General features: G+C 41.2%; 1 protein-coding gene across 8 annotated transcripts in view; it reads left to right on the top strand.

Moving 5' to 3' along the window:
- Positions 1–13,993, top strand: part of AMBRA1 (autophagy and beclin 1 regulator 1) — a 183,729-nt gene that overhangs the window by 13,907 nt on the left and 155,829 nt on the right. The window lies entirely within an intron of this gene.

Genomic DNA, 13,993 nt, shown 5'->3' on the forward strand with positions numbered 1-13,993 from the left:
TTTGCTGTACTATACTTTATATGTTAAAAATGATGTCCTGGAGTTCCCGTCGTGGCGCAGTGGTTAACGAATCCGACTAGGAACCATGAGGTTGCGGGTTCGGTCCCTGCCCTTGCTCAGTGGGTTAATGATCTGGCGTTGCCGTGAGCTGTGGTGTAGGTTGCAGACGCGGCTCGGGTCCCGCGTTGCTGTGGCTCTGGCATAGGCCGGTGGCTACAGCTCCGATTAGACCCCTAGCCTGGGAATCTCCATATGCCGCGGAAGCTGCCCAAGAAATAGCAAAAAGACCAAAAAAAAAAAAAGATGTCCTAAGTCACTTTTAACTCTACACCCATAATTTGACCAAAAAGGTTAAAAATATTTTCATTACCAAAATTTCAATAAATTACAGCATTAAGGAGATTTCTGCTGCTTTGACTGGCAAGCTTCTGTTCATACTAGTTGAGCATTTCTAGGGCATTGTTTTGTATAGGAGGACATTGCAGACCTTTTGCCAGGGGTCAGGAAGAGAAGTACATGACTTATATAGAGTGTCAGAGCAGAGTTGAAACTAAGGACAGTTGTAAGGAAGCTAATGTGAGAGACTATCACTTGCTTTGGGGAGGATAGCTCAATTCTAAATCCACAGCACTTTGCACTTCCTTGAGGGTAGCACTTGCCAATTTCACCATGGTAGTTTTAGTTACAGTATATTGCAGTTGCAATCTGAAAGGCTCTTTGAGATTGGAGGCCTTTTCTTTACCTCTCTGTCCCTGTCACCTATAGTAGGTCCTGGCACATAGATAGCACCCCCCCCCCAATATGTTAAATGGAAAAAGTTGAATCAAAGTCAACAGATATTTAGAAGATGGCTTCTGCTTAAATATACTTATTAAACTTATTGCACCTCTTCTGTTGGCATGTGATATTATAGAAAAAGCTGATAACGTGGGAAAAAGCACTCGTCTTATAGCATTGAATGCCAGCTTTACCACTTACTGGCTGTTTGATCATGGGCAAGTTACTTTCACAGTGACCCAGGTTTTGGTCTGTAACATGGCAGTGGAGTAGGAGGGGGCTTTAGAATAGAGTAATACATCAGCACTTAATAGTGGTAGTTGCTGCTATTCCAAGTGGATGTTTTAAATGTTATCAACACTGTATTTTGCTCTTCTGCTTGACGGAGGAATATATTTTCAGGGAAGTTTATTTGCTGTGGCTTCAGTACGTGGGAGAATTATCCCCTCCTGCAATTTTCTGCTGAAAAGAAATCATTTAGTATTTCTTTTTCTGTGGGCCCACGGGATAGTTCCATGGAGGAGGCAGAGAGGGGGATGGAATCCGAGAAGAGCTGCTGAAGACCTTGTGTTTTTGCAGATCTCTTGAAAATGCTACACTGTGCTGTGCTCTCACCAAAAGCGCCTGACTCAGCTGTGGCACATTAGTGTGGTAATCATTTGTCACTTTGTCCCAGTCAGAATATCTATACCTGCCGGCCTGCTTGGCACTTAAAGACTTTCTTCCTTTCTTTCTTTTTTCTTTCTTTCTTTCTTTCTAAGCTCTCTATGATATAGTGATGAGAGATGAAGAAGATAGGCTGCAGGGTAATGTATAGTATAAATGATCCTGTTTTGATACAGAAAACAACTGTTTATATGAGCAGTGAGTTTGCATGGTTATCTCAAGAGGGTGGTAATGGGATGGATAAGGAAAGAGATTGACTACTGACTATTGTTTTACTTGTTCTAAGAAGCAGGTGCTACCTTTTTTTTCTGATTAAACTTTTTGTTTTGAGATCATTGTAGGTTTACATGCAATTGTAAGAAATAATAGTGAGAGAGGTTTCCCCCAGTGGTGACGTCCTACAAAACTATAGTACACCGTCACAGCCTGGGGCTTGCCATTGATACAGTCAAGATACAGAACATTTCCATCCCACAGGAAACCCCCCTGATGCTTTTTTATAGCCCAGATCATAATGATTTGACTGTACAGAGGATAAAATTGCAGTAAAGTTTTTGTGCAGAGAATCAAGGGAAAAATTGCCCCTGGGGAGGATGGCCCATTTCCCACTCCCCCAGCTCTATCTGTAATCCCTGGCAGCCGCTAACCTGTCTGCTTTTGTCATTTCAAGAATGTCATGTCAGTAGAGTCATATAGTATGTAAACTTTTGGGTTGGCCTTTTTCACTCAATGTAATTCCACGGAGAGTCATCCAAATTACACGTATCCTCGGAGTTCCCGTTGTGGGTCAGTGGTAATGAACCCGACTAGTATCCATGAGGATGCAGGCTTGATCCCTGGTCTTGCTAAGTAGGTTAAGGATCCAGTGTTGCCATGAGCTGTGGTGTAGGTCACAGATTAGGCTTGGATCCTGCTTTGCTGTGGCAGTGGTGTAGGCTGGCAGCTGTAGCTCCGATTCAACCCCTAGCCTGGGAACTTTCATATGCTGCAGGTGTGGCCTTAAAAAGACACACACACACACACACACACACAGAAAGCAAATTACATGTATCCATAGTTCCTTTCTTTTTAATTGCTGAGTAGTATTTCATGGTTTAGATGTATCTCTGTTTGTTTAATCACTTGCCCATTGAAAAACATCTGAGTTTCTTGTTCTAGTTCTTGACTAATGCTCATAAAGTTGCTGTGAACATCAGTGTACAACTTTTTGTGTGAATATACATTCTCTGGATTAAATGCCCAAGAGTGCAATTGCAGAGTCATGTAATACATACTGCTTTTTATTTTTACTTTTATTTTTTTGGCTGCACCTACAGCACATGGAAGTTCCTAGGGCAGGGATCAAACTCACACCACAGCAGTAGCAGAACCATGGCAGTGACCACGCCAGATCCTCAACTTGATGAACCACCAAGGAACTCCATGTATTGCTTTTTAAAAATTAAACAAAAAAAGGAAAAAAAATGAGAGGTGAAACAACTTTTTTTTTTTTTGTCTTTTTGCTTTTGCTAGGGCCACTCCCACGGCATATGGAGGTTCCCAGGCTAGGGGTCTAATCGGAGCTGTAGCCACTGGCTTACACCAGAGCCACAGCAACGCGGGATCTGAGCCACATCTTTGACCTAGTCCACAGCTCACGGCAACTCTGGATCATTAACCCACTGAGCAAGGCCAGGGATCGAACCCGCAACCTCATGGTTCCTAGTCGGATTCGTTTCCCCTGTGCCACGACGGGAACTCTGAGAGGTGAAACAACTTTTAACATAGTAAATCAAGTGTAATTTTAAAAATTTTGGAGTTCACATTGTGGCTCAGTGGTTAACAAATCTGACTAGCATCCATGAGGATGCAGGTTGAATCCCTGGCCATGCTCAGTGGGTTAAGGATCTGGCGTTGCCATGAGCTGTGGTGTAGGTTGCAGATGCAGCTCGGATCCTGAGTTGCTGTGGCTGTGGCATAGGCCAGCAGTTACAGCTCCAATTTGACCCCTAGCCTGGGAACCTCCAAATGCCGCAGATGCAGCCCTTAAAAAAAAAAAAGCAAATAAAATTTTTTGTTGTTGTTGTTGTTGTTGTTGCTATTTCTTGGGCCGCTCCCGCGGCATATGGAGGTTCCCAGGCTAGGGGTTGAATCGGAGCTGTAGCCACCGGCCTACGCCAGAGGCACAGCAACGCAGGATCCGAGCCGCGTCTGCAACCTACACCACAGCTCACGGCAACGCCGGATCATTAACCCACTGAGCAAGGGCAGGGACCGAACCCGCAACCTCATGGTTCCTAGTTGGATTCGTTGACCACTGCGCCATGACGGGAACTCCGCAAATAAAAATTTTAAGAAAAGCAACTAATTCTATGATTTCCTTTCGAATATATATTCAAACCCTCCATTCTTGGTGCACATAACTTATTTACATTGATTTCTGGTGTTTTGCTCTAGCATCAAGGCAATAATAATAACACTGTGGTTTTCCTCATCTCTTTCAACTGATAATCCATGATTACAGATAATAACTAACACAACCTACGAGGAGGCAAGTAATGTTTATTGCTGGTGAGGTTATTAGCTCCTTTATAGATAGGGTGGTTGAGGCTTGGGTGTTGTGGAATTTGCCTAAGGTTATATCATGAGTCACTCTGTTCTGACTCATATTCATTCAGATTTATTCTTTCTCTCTCCCTGTCTCCTGAACTAACTCTTTTATTATGACCTAGGTGTGAGGACACCAAAAGGTTTTTTTCTGTATATGAGGTTTAGTGCTTGCATATAGAAGTGGTATAATCTGGTGGTTAGTGTATATATTTTGGCATCGGATTTGGCTTGATTCTTTCTTCTACTTGGGCAAATCATTTAGCTACTCTAAGCCTCAGTTTTATGATTTGTGAAATGGGGATAATGAGAGTACCTGTCTTCTTAGTATTGCTGTAAGAAGTAAATGAGATAATGTCTGGGAAAGTGCTTAGCACTGTCAGGTGTGTGGCATATGTTCAATGCATGCTTGATCAAAGTATTGCTTTAAATATATGCGTTATCAGGAGTTCCCATTGTGGCTCAGTTGGTTAAGAACCCAACTAGTATCCATGAGGATGCAGCTTCCGACCCTGGCCTCACTCAGTGGGTTAAAGGATCTCGCGTTGCTGTGAGCTGTGGTGTAGGTCACAGATGAGGCTCGGATCCAGTTTTGCTGTAGCTGTGATGTAGGCTGGCAGCCTGCAGCTCCCATTCAACCCCTAGCCTGGAAACTTTCATATGCTGCAGGTGTGGCCCTAAAAAGGAAAAAAAAAAAAAAAGCGATTCTGAATTATTGATTTCCTCCCTTTAGTTTGCCCCCACAAACATTCCTTTTCTTATTTTTTTAATTTAAAAAATTTTAAGAAATTTTTGACCTTTTAGGGCCGTACCTGTGGCATATGGAGGGTCCCAGGCTAGGGATCGAATCGGAGCTGTAGCTGCTGGCCTATGCCACAGCCACAGCAACTCCAGATCTGAGCCATGTCTGCAACCTACACCAGCAATGCCAGATCCTTAACCCACTGAGCAAGGCCAGGGATGGAACCTGCATCCTCATGGATGGTAGCCAGATTCATTTTCACTGAGCCATGAGGGGAACTCCTCCTTTTCCTATTTTCTTCCTAACATTATTTGAAAGTTATCATCAGTTTTTAATTACATAAATAATCATGTAAGCTCCTCAAGGGCAGGAATGTTCTCATTTGCTGTATTATCCTCAGTGCCTAGAGTAGGACTCAGTATGTAGATATTCATTCAGTAAACACTTGCCAGCCTGGCTATTATTGCTTTTGTATCCTTCCTCTCCCCTGAGGTATTTTTTATTTGGCAAGTTGGGGAAATGCAATCCAGCTTCTAGTCAGCTTAAAATGACTAGGTTCTTAAAGTCCAGTGCCTTATTTTGATTGGCTGAGAAATGTGATTGGCAAGGTGGAAGGGCATCTGGACCTTTTAACATAAGAGCTCTGCATTTAATAATTTGACTTCTCCTTTTCCTGAAGCCTTGAGGGAAATTTTTCCTTTCCCTATTCTAGTCAGCCAAGAACCTGACCTGGGCTGACTCTAACATTGGAGAACACTGAACACAGTATCTGCTGAGCCAGGGACTGGGAGTCAAGCTCTGATACTATCTGAAGAAAAAGCCTGAATTCAAATCCTGCTTTGCCTACTGACTCATCTTGCAAACCTAGATGAATTTCTTAACCTCTTCCAGGTTTTAATTTTCTTACTTGCCTGGTGAGTAATCTTACCTGTCTGGGCTTGTGAGGATACTTGGCTTAACATACTCAAAGCTTTTTACATACTGTTGCTGTGGCTCCAGGGGTTTCCAGGAATGATTGGGGGCAGAATGGTGCTCCGGGGAGGAGAGTTTGACTCTCTTTTTCCCAAAGACTATGCAGAAAACAGAAAGATGTGATTCTTCGTGATTTGAAATCAGCTCTACTTCAGCCTCCTAATGTTGTTGGTGGATGAAAGGTATGTTGTTGCCAAAGCCATTAGGCATGTTTGCCTGAGGCAGCTGGGGTCAGTTCCCATTTCTGGGTTAAGTTGTTTTTGCCTCTGTGAAATTTCTTCCATCAAAAGCTACTCTTTTCTCTCTCTCTCTCTTTTTCTTTTTTGCTTGTTAATAAGAAATCTCTTGCCATTTTTGCGCATTTATTGGTAGCCATCCTGCTCTTGATTTTGTTGATGGCTTGAACTCAGAAATTGAGCCTCAGTTTCTTCTTGGTTCAGTGGCTTCCTCTGTGTTCTTGCTTGAGTTCTCAGAGGTTCTTGTGTTCCCAGCTCACTGTTGTCCCCAGAAAAGTTTACAGATAAAACTTCATTTCTTTTCTCTTCTCTTTCTGAGGTAAGTGGAAGTGAGGAAGATTGTCAGTCTCAAATTTGGGTCTTACGGCTTTCTGTTTCCAGTTTTGATCATACTTCTTTTTTGAGCATAGAACTTGCGTGTGTTCAGACATTACGTTACATCATTGTGAGTTACTTCAGGAAGACTTAGTCAGGAAAATCTATAGCAGAAAAGTGTTTTTTCCCTCCCCTTTATTGTAATTAATAGTCACTAGAATTTATTTAGTTTTGTATCTTTTAAGCATTTTGGAATGTTACTAGTTTATTTGTGATGTTCGCTGGAGTGGTCTGCCTTATGCTGAGTTTATATATGAAGACGCCTGGAGTGGGGGTGGGAGTTGGGTATGAGAAAAAGAAGTTACACTGCTTGCTTATCTCTTGGTAAATTTGGGCTGACATAACCTTTTTACAGGTACTTGATTCAGTATTACCTTTTAGCCTAACTTTCTAGAGGCAGACCAATATAGTATTTTAGAGTATGTGTAATTCTGAACACTGTGCATAGCTGCAGTAAGGTACAGGTTCTATTAGCATTTTATTTTTGGTCTTTGGCTGCTTATAAAGGGACCGTGTATAATTTTGATTATCCTGGTCTTGATTCTATCAAATTATTTGCTTTTAGTTTGCCAGGTGATTAGAGATTCTCTCTGATTCTGCTTCATAGCCTGTGTAGTTTCCTTTGCACTTTCTCCTAGAGCTGTGCATGCTAGACGTCTTTGTGGGAAGTCCTATTTATTGTATATTCTGGTTATTGTTGGTAGCTAACTTGGCTTTTACTTCAAAAAGTAATCCTGCCATGAGATTTTTGTAACTCGAGTGTACTCCGAGAATATTATTCCTTTCAAGTAGAAAGAAGGTGTTATTACTTTCAGTTTTTATACATATAGTATGCTTTGTCCAAGATTATATACAACTCAGTGGTAGAAATCAGCCATTGAAGCTTCTTACAATTTAGTCTTATCTTTACCCATGAAATCACATCACTTCTGTATTTGGTTGGAAGATACAATATCCCATGTTCCCAACCCTGCTCCCGGAAAATCCACTGTGTCTGTGTTTTATTCTAAATATGCTGTTTCAAAAAAAAAATGCTATTTCAGATATGAGTATTCAAAAGACTTCTATCATCTTGAGATACGTAATTTTTTTGGTTTAGGTACCCCCCACCCCAGTAGTGGTGAGGATGGATTTCCACTGAGCATCCTCTGTTGCCTGACCTTCTCCTGGTTAATGACATGTGCATAGGGAAATGACTGGTTGAGGTTAATTAATAGTACAGTTTTCTTTTTGTAGAGATGTTTGACTTTAGAAATTGAATTTATGACCTTGAACTCATCAATACCACCTATAACTGACCGTATATTTTTTTTTCTACCTAGGTGTTGCTGTTTATGAGAATTTGGAGTTTGTTTGGGGTTTTCTTCATAGCTGGAAATAAATACATGCACATATTCCTTCTTTTATATGCTAGGCACTGGGCTAGGTACTAGACTAGCACAGACATAGCGTTTGCCCTAACAGAGCTTATAGTCCAATGAGGAAAAAAGAAAAGTGCTCTAACAAAGAATTATGTACACCGGGTATTAGGTAGTGTTTTGAGTTACCTGTTACTGTACAAAAACCACCTCTGATTTTTTTTTTTTTTTTGCAATACCAGCAAGCATTTTTCTCCAGTTCTCAGCAGACACTGACTGGGTTTCCTACAAGTTTAACTCAGTTCTGACACTCTCTACCTGGGGGTAGCATCTGACTCCAGGTGGAGAGTGGCTTAAGGGCTCAGTCCCACTAAACTGCAGCCCCTTCAACTTCAGGGCTGATTGCAAGTCCAGATTGTCACCTCTGCTTCTGATTGACAGCCCACAGGGATGAGGTTCCCATGGTCCTCTCCTTGGGTTGGGCTAATTTGCTAGACCTAGTCACAAAACTCAACTATTTACTTACGTTTACCAGTTTACTCTAAAGGATTCAGGTAAACTGCCAAATGAAGTAGGTAAGGCGAGCTCTGAAAGGGTTCCAGGTGCAGGAGCTTCTGTCCCCATGGAACTGGGGTGTATCACCCTCCTGGCATGCAGATATGTTCTACAACCTGCAAGTTCATCATATTTTGTTCAGTAGTTTTCTGTCAGTTTTTTTTTTGGTGGGGGGGGCATGCCCACCCATGCAGAAGTTCCTGGGCCAGGGATCAAAGCCATGCCACAGCAGGGACAATGTCAGATCCTTAACCAGCTGAACCACCAGGGAACTCCTTGTTCAATGGTATTTATAGAGCTTAATCTTTAGGCCCCTGTCCCTTTTCCTTTCCCAGAGGTCAGTGGGTAAGACTGGAAGTTCCAGCCCTCTACTCACTTGATCTTTCTGGTGACCAGCCCTAACGTGATACTTTCTAGGGGTAACATCTTAAGTCACCTATTAGCATAAGTTTAAAAGAGGCTCTTGGAAATTCCCATCTGGCACAGCAGGTTAAGGATCCAGTGTTGCTGCAGCTGTGGCACAGGTTGCAGCTGCGGCACAGGTTTGATCCCTGGCCCAGGAACTTCCCCATGCCATGCTGTGAGTGTGGCCAAAAATAAATAAATAAATAAATAAATAAAAATAAAAAAGAGGCTTCTTATGAATGACAGAAGACTTCTATCACTCAGGAAATGTCAAGGGTTTTACGAGCCCTGTGCTAGAAATGGGGACTAAGAGCAAATCTGTATTTCTTATTAAAATCACAGTATCACACCACCTCAAAATTTGTGGCATAAAATAATAATGATTTGTTACTTCTCACAATCCTGTGGGTTCGGAATTTGGGCAGGAATCATCTGGTTGGTTCTTCTGTCCTGTGTTGCATCAGTTGAGGTCACTCATTTGTCTACTTTCAGCTGGTGGCTGGGCTGGGTTAGACATGGCAGGAGGGTTTCAACTCATTGGTCTGGTACCTTGATAGTCTTCTATGTGGCCTCTCTGTTTCCAGGTAGTATCTTATCATCCAGGGCCTCTCCGTGGTCTCTCTCCAGTGGGACATCCTAAATTTCCTTGCAGCCTGGTGGTTGGCTTCCAAGAGTGAAAGTGGATGCTGCCAGGCTTGGAACTGACACATTATCCCTTTTGTCACATTCAGTGATCAAAGCAAGTCACAAGATCAGCCCAGATTCAAGGAGAGAGAAATCTGTTCTTATCTCTTGATGGGCAGAGCAGCATGGGAGTAGGATAGAAGGAACTGATGGAGACCGTCCTTGTAGAGAATCTATCACAGACAGTAGATGAAGTTAATCATGGGCAATCCTAATTTGGGACCAACTCTGGCAGTGCAGGGAGGTCATTAGTGTATGTGTTTGTCATGTGGATGAGAAAGGGTTGACATGAGACTACACATGAAGACTCTCCTTTTCCTTTTCTCAGGTGCGTTGATGTTGTAGTTCATGTTTGACAAAGGTGTATGCACAGACATGACAGTATGTTCAATCATATTTTTGTTGACTCTGTTTTTTGAGATTTATGTTCTATTATAGTTGCCAGACAAGAGTAAATTTACTCTGGCATCTATCTCTATTCCCTGATAGGTAATTTTTCTTATTTTGATAGAGTTGATAGGTTTGTAGGGTAAATACATAGTAGCTGAATTTAATGATAGAGTCTTATTTGGTACTTTATTAAATTCAGAGTTATTTCTGACCAGAGGTTTTGAAGTCTTCTTTTCTCTCAAAAACTATGTAAATTATTTGCTGTAGAGGAAGGATTGAGGAATTCCTATATGGTACAGTGGGTTAAGGATCTGGCATTGTCACTGCAGTGTCTTGGGTTGCTGCTGTGGCGTGGATTCAGTCCCTGGCCCAAGAACTTCCACATGCTACAGGTATGGGGAAGAAAAAAAAAAAAGGTGTGAGAATTTGTTTCATTTTTCCTCAGCATTATTCTTTAATTTCTTGACCTTTGAGGAAGTAAAAATAAAGATATAAACCAAGCTGATTTCCAACTGATATAGTAAAGCAGTGAAACATTGAAGGCCTCGTACATGAGAGACTAGTACATGAAATAGGAGGGAGGCTGTATAGGAGGTTTTATCTCAGGCAGTAGGGAGTTTTCTGTTATATCTAGACTCTGTAGCCACACTGCCTGGGTTTAGATTCTGAATCTACTACTGACAGTGTGATTTGTTCTCTTCGGGCCTCATGTACCTAAATGAATTTCTTTATGTAAAGTGCTAAGAACAGTGAGACATGAGAAGCACCATGAAAGTGTTAGTCATTATTTTAATCATTATCAACAGTGGTAAGATTTTTTTTTTTTTTTTGGCCATGCCCATAGCACGTGGAAGTTCCCAGGCCAGGGGTTGAACCTACGCCACAGCAGTGACAATGCCAGATCCTTAACTTGCTGAGCCACCAGGGAACTTCCAACTTTGGTAAGATGTTTTTATATGAAATGACTTGGAGATCTTTGCAGTGGACAGTCTCATTTTGCTTAGAAGGATCTGTCTTTAATTTATCTGATTGTTTGTAGGACTTTGTGGCCTTACATTTTTTTTTTTATTTCTCATTGCCATTCTGTAATTATTCATTAGAGAATGAAGATATTATTTTGGTACAAGCATTGGAATTTTATAATAGCAAGCAAGCACCTTTCATTTGTTAAGTCCTTTCATCCTTGTGGTAATCCTGTCATATAGGTACTACCTTTTGCAGCTGAGGAAACTGGAGAACAGAGAGGTTAAGTAACTATTCCAAGAAACTTTCATGTACCAGGAAAATGACAGAGCTGGGATTCAATCAGCCAGTCTGATTTCAGGACCCATATATCACTACACTATACTATCTCTTATTAAGAAATTACAGATTAAAAAAATTAAATATTACTTAAAATTTCTAGACTTAACCACAGTTAGCAGTTTGGAATATCTAGGATATCCTTTAGTAGTCTGCACACAGTAGATACACAATTCAGAGAACAGTTGAACTTTTTATGCTTCCAGGTGTGTTTGCCTTTGGTCTGTGTTACCTGTTAATAGTTGTAGATTTGTGATGCTTTGCCTCAGATTCCCTGCATTAGTTTAGCATAGAAGTCAAGCAAGAGCTGTATGGAGGCAGAGATGGTGGTTACATTTTTTTTTTTTTTTTTTTTTTTTTTTGTGTGTGTGTGTGTCTTTTTGCTATTTCTTTGGGCCGCTCCACGGCATATGGAGGTTCCCAGGCTAGGGGTCAAATCAGAGCTGTAGCCACCGGCCTACGCCAGAGCCACAGCAACGCAGGATCCGAGCCGTGTCTGCAACCTACACCACAGCTCACGGCAACGCCGGATCGTTAACCCACTGAGCAAGGGCAGGGACCGAACCCGCAACCTCATGGTTCCTAGTCGGATTCGTTAACCACTGCGCCACGACGGGAACTCCCGGTGGTTACATTTTGGACCCAGATCCTATAAGGTGTCATTTGAAGTGTCCTGAAATGCTCTGTAGAAAGTCCTCTTAATGAAAACAAAGCTGCCAGTTGTAGAAAACCCTGTGTATTTCCACCCACATGGAGTTTCTGAAGAGTAGGAGGCCACTTTTAGGCCTCTAATTAAAGGCCTGACATTTTGTTGTTAATTTTCCAGTTGTTGGAAGAACTCTACTTATGCAAGTGATCCTAGTTTTAGTATTTGAAGGATTTTTTGTTTCTTTTAAAAAGTTAACTTTGGATTGGATCCGGTATATGTAATTTTGGAATGTATATTGGTATTACATGGCTGATTTGACTCTTAGACTTTGCCTACATGGGCATAGTGAAGTGGAGAGAGATGCAGTTACTCAAATAAATGAGGTTATTGGACTCCATTTTCATAGTCCCTTCCAGGTCGAATAACTTTCTGATTCACTTCCCTGGAATGCTGTTGGTAGAGAGGATTTGGTGTCTGAATTATTAGCCAGGTTTTGTAGATAAAGTTCTAAGTTGTTGGTTCTGTTTTTTGATTCACTTTTTATGTAGAAGTAGCCCAAACTTATTTAATTACTTTGGTTATACAGATGAGTACTTTTCCTGAGTACTTTTTACTTGTTTGGTAACAGCCTTTGAGATGTTTCTTAGAAATCTGCTACTCTTGAGAATTGTGGCATTTCGGGTCTCAGGGGTTTTAGTTGGCTCTGTTGTTTGTTGAAGGAAACCATAGTTAACCCTGAAGAGGATTCAAAAATAATGACAACAATAGCAGCAACGGTGTTAATGCTTCACCACTCTTTTCTTTTTTTCTTGGCTGTGCCTGAGGAATGTGGAAGTTCCCAGGGCCAGGGATTGAACCTGTGCCACAGCAGCAACTCAAGCCTCTGCAGTGATGCCAGATCCCTAACCCGCTGTGCCATAGGAGCACTCCTCCACCACTCTTTTTTGATTTCAGTAACCTCACAACAACATGATGAAGCAGATACTGTGATTGCTGTTTACAAAGGAGGCAGCTAAATCTCAGAGAGGTTAAGTAACTTGCCCTAAATCATATTGCTAGACAGTGGAGTGAATAGCATAAGATGATCAAATTGCAAGGGGAACCTATACATCTATAACTTGTGTTTCTACTGGGTTGTGTATAATCTCTAGGTGATTTTTTTTTTTTTTAGTGGTTTTTAAATTATATTCTAGGATTAAGCAGAGAAAACCTTTCAAGGTGATTCTCTTCTCATTGTTACGGAGGGAGAGGTGGTTGGAAATGGGGTGGAATCTTAGCATTTGTGTAATGTACATATCCCAGGCACATCCTTTTGGTTGTACTTATTTAAGACTTTAGGTGATTGAGAATTGATTCTGGGGACTGTGTAATGGTATCACAAAGACTATTCTTGGCACCCTTTGTCCCAGTCTGGTTCAGGGACAGATTAGGAAACTTATTTCTTCCTCCTTTTTAAAAAGAAGAATGAAAAACATGTTTGACTGGCACTTCCTCCTCAGCAAGAGGCCTGCCTGACTACAGTTTGATTTAGTTCCTTTTGTTCTTTGTAGAGAACAAATAAAATTTCTACTCAGGTGGCTGTAAGGAGTACATCAGGAGAAAGTTCCTTATCTTTTTAAAGAAGCAGAGCAAATATTTTTCTTCAGACAAAAGAGAGACTGTGCAGTTGTTTTAGTCCTATTGACTTCTTGCCATCATCAGACTTTGTCTTGTTGGAATTTTTAGTGTGTTTAGGTCCTTGGGAATTGGTAGACAAGCTCTTCGGTAGTCCTGAGCTTTAGTTTTTTCTTGATAACTGCTATTTGCAGCAGCTCTTTCCTTGTCCTTGTGATTCCTGTAAGAACTTCAGATTGCATCACAGTTTTCTGAATCATACGATGTTTGTGACCTATATTTTCTTCTTCCTCTTGAGTAACATGAGGTCAGAAGGTCAGATTTTTTTAGGAATTGGATTGCTGCTGTTTTCAGCACATGTTATAAGATTATAAATGATTTATATGCATTTCTTTGAAAGTACTTTTACTGTTACACTGTGGGACAAAAGACCCTCAAAACTCATTTCTGCTGAACTTCTCTCTAAATTAGGTAAAAGAATGATTGGCTCCCAGAAAATTACAGACTCAGTTAAGGGTTAAGGTGAACAGATGGGAACTATATTTCTGCCACCTTCCGGGTTCGTAATTATTCAGCTGTGTGGCAGTTTTGTTTCCAGACTTTTGATCTTAAACCATGAGTTGTCAGGGTCATCAAGGAGATTATTTCCTTCCAGTTAGTTCATCCTTAGTTTATTCAGGAG

This window comes from Sus scrofa, chromosome 2 (genome assembly GCF_000003025.6).
Source record: "Sus scrofa isolate TJ Tabasco breed Duroc chromosome 2, Sscrofa11.1, whole genome shotgun sequence".
Classification (NCBI taxonomy): Eukaryota; Metazoa; Chordata; class Mammalia; order Artiodactyla; family Suidae; genus Sus; species Sus scrofa.